This window comes from Corvus cornix, chromosome 2 (assembly GCF_000738735.6).
Source record: "Corvus cornix cornix isolate S_Up_H32 chromosome 2, ASM73873v5, whole genome shotgun sequence".
NCBI lineage: Eukaryota > Metazoa > Chordata > Aves > Passeriformes > Corvidae > Corvus > Corvus cornix.
The window spans coordinates 93475903-93485900 of NC_046333.1; positions in this window are offsets into that span (position 1 = coordinate 93475903).

Genomic DNA, 9998 nt, shown 5'->3' on the forward strand with positions numbered 1-9998 from the left:
ATCTTCTGAATAGATCACACTGTATGTGCTTGTGCTGGCAGTCATTGCTTCCTTGATGGAGGAAATGAAAGGAATCGAGTTTTTCACCATCTTGGTGATAAGAGAAATTCAATACCTTCATTGCCTATGCAAGCAGAGAGTCTCTTTTTAATCACATAGTACTAAAACCAAATGAGTTTACCTCCAGATCTCCTGCCATGGATTCATAACACATCCCACATTCATCACATAGAATAATGAATAAATAATGTAGGAAAAATGCTCCTAGCTATGAGTGGCACCCTTATTACAGGAACACACAGCATTTCAGACTCGAGAAATCTAAGGAAACTCACTGAAATGAGTTCTAAAATAGATGCCAAGAAAATTCACAGAAGGCTGGCATGAAATAGATGTGGCTTCTTCCCACCAGAACCATCAGCAGGTTAAGAGCAACTGGAGAAAAGCTGTTGTAACTATCCCAGAAACAACAGGAGTGAGGTCCAGCCAGTGCTGCAGGAGCACCTCGCACCCCGTGCTGCTGGGGCATTTGCTGGGCAAAGGGGACGAGCTCACTTCAGTCCTTGCTGTGAGGCACCAGCCCAGCTGCTGGCCCACAGTCACACAGCAGTTAGGCCTTTATTACTGCATTTTAATTGCAGCATGCTGTAGAAAGAAAAAGTGAACCTCTCCATCCCTAATTTCCACACCTGCTGGATAAACCGGTGAGGGAATGCCAACCTCACATGAAAGCTCCCTGGCTTTAGCCTCAACAGTGGCACCAGGAGCCAATGCAGCTGGCTTTTATTGGTATTTTTAGGTTGTGATCTGGGGTCTACGTGGCTGTTTCAGCTTTCTCGTGCCACTCTCAGCCCCTTAGGTGACAAGTGGGTCTGTCCCTGGAACACACGTCTGGCAGTTGGTCTGGTGGGGCAGAGCTGAGGAAGGGGGGTGCAAGGAGGGGCTCCTTGCCCAAGGAAGAGTTGCTGTGTGCATTGCACCCTGATGCTGGGCTAGACTGCTGTGGCAGGACTTGCCAGGGATGACAGACAAAGTAACAGAGGGGAAGCTCTAAGAAACCCAGTTGCAAAATTAATGCACTGTGTAGAGGCAGCCATTTTTCTGAGGTTGGGTTTTGAGCAGTGAAACAAATAAATAAATAAATAAATGAGGAGTGAAATTTAGTATAAGTAGTTTGTGAGGATTCATTCAGTGAGAATCCTATGTATCTTTGCATGCAGAAAAGTTCTCACAGTAACCAGCTTTGCAGCACTACCCTTGCTCATGAAGGTTTTGTGTATTTTCAGAAAATCTCATATGTCTTTTGTTGGTCCTCTTAAATGAGCTGTGGCATGTAGGCATCCTCCTGACACAAGCAGAGCTGCTTCACTACCCTCTGCCCCTCAAAGAGCTGGTGAAAAGAGTTATTTGTCCCTAGCTAGAGTTATTGGAGTCAGTTGTCCCAAGAGAGTGAATCCTTCACGAACTTCCATTTGTATTTGGGTAATTCATCAAAGGAATTATTTAGCATTCCCAATGCCTGCAAAGTAGCAGCAATACCATGTAACAACCATTTGTGCCTTAATACACTTTAAATACTCAATTCCCTGACTACCAGCTGACTGTATAGGAAAAGGGAGCAACACCACATATGAGCAGAGCGCACACTGTTGGTGGCAACAAGCGGGATGATCCTCTGGGATCTGCATCTCTGGCTGAAAGGATGAAGGACCTGAAAGACCATTCCTAGTTGCAAAATAAGAGTAAAGGACTGAAAAGGGATCTGCTGCTTGGTGTATTGTGTACTTTCTGCATAGAAAACTGCATTTTTGCCAAATAGAGTCAGGGTGTCAGTGCACGGGGATTGGGTCACGTTGTCTGAGCCTTCTGCACAGCAGTCTTTGGACTGAATCACCTCAGCTTTTCACTTACAGAGAATCCAAAAGGCTTTTTATGTCATTCCAGTCGAAATAAAACCTTCTCCTTGCTGAAAATTAATTATTGAGTGTTCTGCTGCTTTATAATATATTTATGTACTCTTGGGAACCTCTCTCTGTTAGAGAACAGAAAGCAACATCTTAAATGCTCAAGCAAGAGAACTGCCCAGCTCTGCTTTGTGATGCCTTTCCTGCAGGTAGATCATGAGGTAATGTGCTATCCACAGGAAGTGGGCAGTGCCCACACTGGGTATGCCTGGATCTCCTGAGCACTGGCTATGAAATGGAAGATAAAGAGAACCCTGATGTTCAGGATGGGCTGCTACTCCTATGCAAATTGCTTTGCTAAATGGACTTCCCTCAAATTCAGATTAAATGAGCATTGTGCACACCTGCAAGGCACTGTATTCTATTTTCTGCTGAGGTTTCCAGCTGGGCTCATGCCCATGGCAAGTGCACTTTCCAGGGACGTGGCAGGCACCATGACTGGTAGCTGCCATAGCCCCCTTATTCTTGTTTCCCATCCCCAAAGGGACAAATGTGTGCAGTGGAGTGTTTTGGTGACCTTTTTGCTTCTGGTTTGTGCGAGTTTTTAATGAATGTAATTTTACTGTCATGTATATGTTAGGAAAGGCCAGCTAACGAAGAGCAGTCTGGGCTGGGGAATGGATCACAGAAGCTCACCAGCTCTTGTAGTAGTCCTCTCCACCAGCACGAGCCAGCCACTGAGGAACATGTGTCCCTGTCTCAGGTGTCTTTGCTCCGCTCGTGGGGCTGTGGAGCAAGTAACTGAGGGCCGAGAGCTGACCCACAGTCAGGTCTGAGAGATGGAGGCTGTCCTGTGCAGCACAGCTTTGCTCTGCCTTCCCTGTTCCCAGAAAAGAGGACTCGAGCAAGCAAGGATTTCTCACCCCTACTTGCTCAAGCTCATTAGGGCCAGGCAGAGTCACTTGGCTGTGACTGAAGGTGGGAGATGAGGGAACAAGAGAGCATGGGCTGAAAGCTCAGTGTATTGCTGCTCTGGTAGCTCACTCTCACCCTTAAAATCCACAAATTCATAGGGCTGGGTCAGTCCTTCTGTTGCTGTTACACTGTTAGCATATTTTGTGATCCTCCTACGCTGAGTTTGTTTCTTCTTATGCTTAACCTTGACCGCTAAGGAAAAAAAATCATCCAGCAACTTCAAATTCAGCAATTCATTCCACAAATGCGTTTTCTAAAACACAATCTACTCTAAAGTCTTAATTGCAGGCTTACTGCCTGCCTCAAAAGTTTGCTTGAAAATGGAAACAGCCACATTCAGGCATACTTACAGAGCTGGGCCTGCAAACACAGCCGTGGGGGATTGCTCAGCTAAAGGCTAAAGCAAGTGGGGACCAGAGGGGATTTCATTAAAACCTTCAAGAGAAGACCTTTTGCTTTGCTTTAATCAGTCACAAATCCCCAGGTGCGGCACAGGGACAAGTGGGCACTCTGGGAAGAGGTGTTTGGGTGAGTTGGCATTAGACAGCGTCCCAGCCTTGTGGTGCAAGGAGAGAAGAAAAAGAATCAGGCTGCCACTCTGACAAAGCACTCAGAGGGAAAATCTCAGTAAACATGAAGAAATAAAGATTAAAACTCTATGGATGTTTCATGTATGAGAAGGCTCATACACGTATGAGGAGTTCCCTTCAGGTGTTTCTTTCCCACATCCAGTTGCCTGCTGCCCTCAGCAATATCCTCCCTGCAACTTGTCTGCTCCATTCATCAGCTGCAGGCTGGAACAGCATGCTTTTTGGGTGAAAATAACATTGCTCAGATCCTAAGAGGGGAAAAAACCATCATTATTTACTTTTAGGAAGGAAAACACAGCAAAACCAAAGGGCTTGGATTCATTCAACTCTTTATTCAAGATGCAAACCCTGAATATCAGCTCATGAGAGTAACCAGATATGGTTCATGGCCAGCTGCATAGGTCTGGCTGTGTTTCAGCCAGGGGGCTTTGCCTGCTCCCCCTGCACAGAGGAGCTGTGTGGCTCTGGAGGAGATCCCCCCACATTTCCCACAGCAGCCTCCATTTTCACAAATAACTTCCCAGGCAATGCTGGCTACACCTGGAAACCCGAACATAAATTTGTCTGCCTAGCATCTTTCTTTAGTCTCTTCTAAGTCTTAAATTTACCAGAAAACTTGCCAGCAAGATTCAGAGACCAGATTGAGATTAATTTAAAATCTGGCCGACAAAAGAAGGCTCAGACGGAGCCAACGCTGCACTGAATATGTCACCAGCTGCCTTTCTTCTCTGCTCTGCTCCAAAAGACAGCCTATCTACTTCAAACAGGCAGCCTCCCTTTTCCACCTTTCTCAGATGTTTTTTAAGCAACCTAGTTTCACTGGAGAGCAGTCCATGGGGGTTGGGGTTTCTTACTTTGAAAATGTGAGACCTTCTGGACAACATCTACCAGGAGAGTGCCAGTCGCCAAAAGCAGGCGGTTTTGGAGGGCTACCAAAGCTGCTGCAGAGGCAATTCTCCACGGGGAGGAGAAAGGTTCAGAAATTGTTCTCAGCAGCTTGGTCCACACTGTGAAACCCTTGAGAAAAGGAAATGGTCTTCCTACGTGTCAGTTTTGACATCGCCATCCTGTTTCTTCTTGCATTTCAGCATGCTAATTGCTTGGAAAGGTGGGGGGTAAAAGATCTTATACTTAGATCTTTGTGTAGGTGCTGTTGCTAAGATGCACGATGGAAAAAAAAAAATCCTTTTTTCTTTTGATTTTATTCCCATCCTGGCCATGCTCTGCAGAGGAGCAGGGAGGAGGAGTACCATTCCCACTGCACACCAGCCCGGGCTCTGGCAGGAGGGAAGGGTGCTGTGGCAAGGGGCAGACACCCGGTGAGAGGTGGGGAGAGGCTCTTCCTGGGGTTCTGCCTCACACCACAGTGATGGCAAAGATGAGCTGCTGTACCCTGGGCAAGGCTCACTGCTGCTCACCAAGCCAGTCCTCACTCAGCTGCTCCATCCTGCCACCCTGCCTGAGCAGTATCATCTCTCTGCCCATCTCTACGACTGGGTGGACAACATGAAATCAAATTGAGATACAATATACTTCCCCCCACCCCCAAATCTTTTCACAGTTTTTTCTGTAGCACTCTGTGCAGAGAGCATGAATTAGGGTATGCTGGTGTGTCTTCCACAGTAGCTGCTTTGTCACTCAGTGTAGATCACTACTTTGTTACCACCAATTTCTTGTCTCTTCTGCAATTTTGAAACCTATGTCAAGGCTATTAGATCAACCATAACACTGTCCTGTCCTAGAAGAAAGAACCTGCCCACAGGGATATGCTGTTTGTTTCTGGTTTTCCTTCTTTTTGGCCAGCTTATGTTATTTTCTGTCAGCCATGAATATTATTTCTGAATTGCCTGTTGTGTAAAATACTAAAACTCATTAACATCAGACTGAGCCATTTTTTGTTTACTGTGAGAAACTAACTCCACGGTCCACTGCTGTTTAGAAGAGCCTTGCACTAGCTTCAATATGTGTGTGTGTGGTCTCTACACAAGAGTTAAACTTGCTAGAAAAAGAAAATTCAGGAGATGCAAATGGGAAGAAAAGTAATTGCATGAAGTGCCACATTTTGCAGAAACTCTTGTTGCTATTTTTACTTTTCTGTGTTGTACCGCTCTCTCTGAAGTTGCTCTCTCAGCAAACAAGGCCAGGATGAAAGACAGGCTGATTAGCAAAATCAAGGCTGCTGAAGAATCACTGATGCAGTGGGTGGTGATCTTCCCCTGAGCCAGCTAAGCATTAGTGCAGCAGTGCAGCAGGAGGGACCCAAAATCCTGGCCATGTACAGACAGTGGAAGGTTTCAGGTACCTTCTATGGGTGAATTTTGTTTGGGATACCATGGCCAACAACTGCCACTATTTAAAGGTGGAAAAGCTGCTCTTTGCTTCCTGTCTTAAACTACTTTATCTTTTCAGGGAAGAGAACTGCAGATGCATGCAAATGTTTGCAGAGATTTCCTCATTCTAAGATACTCTACAAATGCTATCATTGTTTGTCCACCCAGCTGCCAGAATTTCTTCCTGAAAGATATGGATGTGGCTCTTCACTACTTTCTTTTGAGGGACCCCAAATCCACATTCCTTGAATTGACCCCCCTGTGCTTTGCAGGGAAGGGAGAACAGTTACTCTTCAGTTAAAAGCAACCAAACCCAAAAAAGCCAAGTAGGTCTGTTGTGGTCATCACAGTATTTCTGAGGTGCTAATCACTTCAACAAATTGCAAAAAGGGAGACACTGTGCTAAAAAAAAAAATTTAAAAAAATTTCCTCTTTTCTGCCCTACTTAGTAGGAGCAAAAATGAAGCAATCCCTCCAGGAGAGCTATTACCAGCCCTGTGCACATCCAGCCCCTGCACATGCCCTGTACCACTTGCTCAAGGAGGAAGGCAAACAGGGTGGGGATGCCTTGCGGTGAGATTTCCTTTACCACAGGTTCCGTTCTCAGCTATGCTTTTATTCTAGGGCTTCAGAAAAAAAGAGAAGTAAATCCTGCTGTTGCAATTATTCGGAGAACTTGATCCCAGAGTGTTGCCAGTGTACCAAGAGGCTGCAAACACAAAACAGGGACATTTTTCAGAACAATTTCTCAAAAAGCAACCTGAAATACAGAACGGAATAGGCCCCTCTCAATTTAACCTTTTTTTCCTTAACAAAAGTGTTCTCCTCTGTTGGCACATGCACAGTTTGCAGTATGAGACCTTTTCCGTCCTTTGGCAACCACTCTTTGTTTTCCAAAAGCCAAGATGCTCCAGTTTTAATACAACCCCACTACTGACTGTGCCATGGCCACCTGCAGTGTATGGGTTGGAACTGGGGAAGGATCAAAAGCCTGAGTGCTCAAATTGCCACTATTTAGGATTAAATGCTCAGATTCCCTGGGACCTTGGTACCAGGAGTCAGGGACACGTGGCCTGGGGAATAGCACTTAAGTTAGGGCCAGTATCAGCAAAGGTTTCACAGAAAATGGACTGGGCTTGAAACCAAACGACCTCACTGGTGAAGCTGATGTTACACCATTATGTCTTTGCTGTTACCTGTGTGAGCTACAAGGAAGTGATGCCTTCCTACAAAATAGAGAAAGTTCAAGGTTCAAGGCTGATCCAGCTCTTGGAGATATAAAATTTGTGTTAATGAAACTTACCATGTTAATGAATCTGACCATTCAGATGGTCACACCCCCACCGTCTGAGACTTTAACTGCTGAGACTGAAGCCCCTTCACAGAAGGAAGTTCCACTGAACCAATGGGTCACCCATTTGACTCCATACACACACCACGCTCACACAGACAAGTTTCCCTTATCCCCTCAATCCTAAGTTTCCCATAGCAAAGTGCCAGACATCTGGCTTCTTTAAGTAATTCAATTGTGGTGCTGCAACATAACAGCTCAAGCTGGCGGGCCAGGGGGATCCCAAACAAAGGAATTCCCAGGCTTTGACACCCCTGCAGTCTATGCACCCACTCTTCACACTGCCTGAATTTCATACTCCTGCCTGCAGCATTATGCGCAGCAGCAATTCCTTATGTCCACTAGTCCCTGCTAAGTGGTGCTCTGCCAGAGATGTTAAACAGTAATTTATAGTAGTTTAGGGACTGATGAGAAGAATGGGTTGTAGGCAAGGGGGAAATGCTGAGACTTGGCAGTGTCCTGGAGATGGAAGCAGCTGTGTCAGACTGCCTGAGAGAAATACACGCTTGCTCCTTTGGGATCAGCCCCAGGCAGGGTCTGAGCCATCACACAACTGAAGCTGCTCATCTCACCCACAGTTTGCAGGAATATGGGAGAATGTAAAAAAAAAAACCAACCCTTTGGCAAAGGAAAACAACCCACACTGTCTTGCAAAATACCTGGGATCAGTTCTGTCAAGAACCGTCTCCCAGCAGCACAAAGAACACTGCTGGTTGGAGCTGGAAGAAGCAAAGTCTAGGGGAGAAGGCCAGCTCCTGAACTCCTTCCAGCAGCTGGAGAAACTGGAAACACAGTGTACACAATGAAGATCAGTAAAGGCCCCCAAATTGAATAGTCCATAAGCAGAATTATAAATGTGAAGGAAAGGCATCCATCCACAGACATCATTTGTTTGTCAGTGTGACCTGGGAGTTTAAAATAGATTACCTGGGGCTTTCACTCCATTCCCAATAGCCTACCTAAAGGGAAAGAAAGGGAACTCGTATCTTTTTGGAAATACTACTAAAATAATGTTATGAAGCACCTTGCAATATCCTTTGCCTGGGATGGAAGACATGCAGCTGAGCAATGAGATGACTTTCTTGCCTGTATTTCCTCCAACACCCAAGGTAGTTAGTATTGGAGAAAAAAAAGTATTATTAACAAGAATTATGGTAGAGAAAATTGAGATGGTCTTGTGGCTTTGGCATAGGCATTAGAATATTGTCTAGACCTCTTGGGTCAATTTTAGAATTTGTTCACATTGATAAAAGTATTAAACAGTTGATATCTAACCTTTAGTAAGACACAAGGTTTTGATGCTTAGCAGGACTGAGCATAATTGTTGGTTCGCAGACTGCTTCTCTTTAACAATTTATGGAAACAATCTGAGGTGCTTCTGAGAGAAACCCATGGGATTTAATCATCAAAGGATGAAAAATTCATCCTCTATTCTTTGTTGATGACTATGACCTCACTGGATTACAGAGGAATAGGTGACAAAAGGACTAGGAAGAAAGAATGAAGGCAAAAACAAGCAGACATGAAGATTTCTTACAGAAGTAGAAAGATAGTAGGGATACTTAAATTGCTTGAAATAGCAAAAATATTCCCATCCCAGTCAAGAGCCACTGGAATGTGCTGGGACCCTCAAGCAGCAGGAAAATTTAGCACTCGGCTAAGTGTCACTGAGAAATAAATCTAACAAGTAGAAATTCAGTATTACTCAATAGCTGCTCTAGCAAAACAGCACTGAGTCTAACCTCAAGAGATCCCCTATTCCCACTGCCCTCCCCTAAGGCAGAATCAACTATTCTCATGTTACTCCCAATAGCTACTTCTCTGCTCTGTTCTTCAAAAGCCTTATATATGCTTTGTAGGTTAAAGCAGCACTCTGATTCACTCAGCACCGACTCACCCAAGCACTCTCTTTTGCTGCTTCACTGTCTTGGCTGTTGGAAAGTAGTTTTTCCTAACTTGCTTCTTCCTATTTTCTGCTAGTTTGCTACCTAATCTGCCTCCTGATTTGCTTCCTCCATTCTGCAGTCTCACTTCATGACACCTTGTTCACAACAAAGGTGAAGAAGAGGGCTTGAGTACTGCTCTTATCTCCTATATTCGTTCTCTCTCCCTCAAAATGAATAAGCTACAGTTTCTCCAATCTTTTCCTTAATGTCCCATTTCCTAGCCCTCAGAGAGGTCTGGTCGTTCCCCTCAGGAACATCCCTAAACAGTCTCTATCCTCCTTGAACTGAGATGTCTGAAAGCCTTGCCCTGCCTTGGCAGAGGCCTTATTAACCTCAAACACTGCCTGAATTACTTTGTGTCTCTGCCTTTGATCACACCTGATGACAATCTGTCTGCTGGTTTTGGGTGCTGTTGCTGAATCCCCTTTTGCTGCCTGCAGCCTTTTTTCTGAAAACACAAAGTGGCCACCCCTCAGCCTGCATTTATAAGGATTGTTCCTGCTGGAGCACAGTACTTCACAGATCATTCTCTTGCATTTAATTGTTTCCAGAGCGCTTCTCCAGTTTGTCACTATTAGCTTGAATTTTGATTCTGTCCTCCAGTGTACATATGCTGGGAAAGCTGGCATCTGCAATTGTAATGAGTGTGATCATATCTATTCTGGGATATTAAAGATCATCTAGGATATTAAAGTATATATTGAATAATACCCGATCCAAGGCTGAACCCTGCAAAACCATGCTTGACCGTTTTCTTATCTTTTGATAATGAGCCACTTGGGAACTACTTAACTGAGTACAATTTTCAAGACTATATTAATTCTGTAGGGGTTTCATCCAGCATGGTTTGCTTCCTCCCTTTGAATTGAAATAATATTTTGCTATGAGAAGATAGTAGGCCA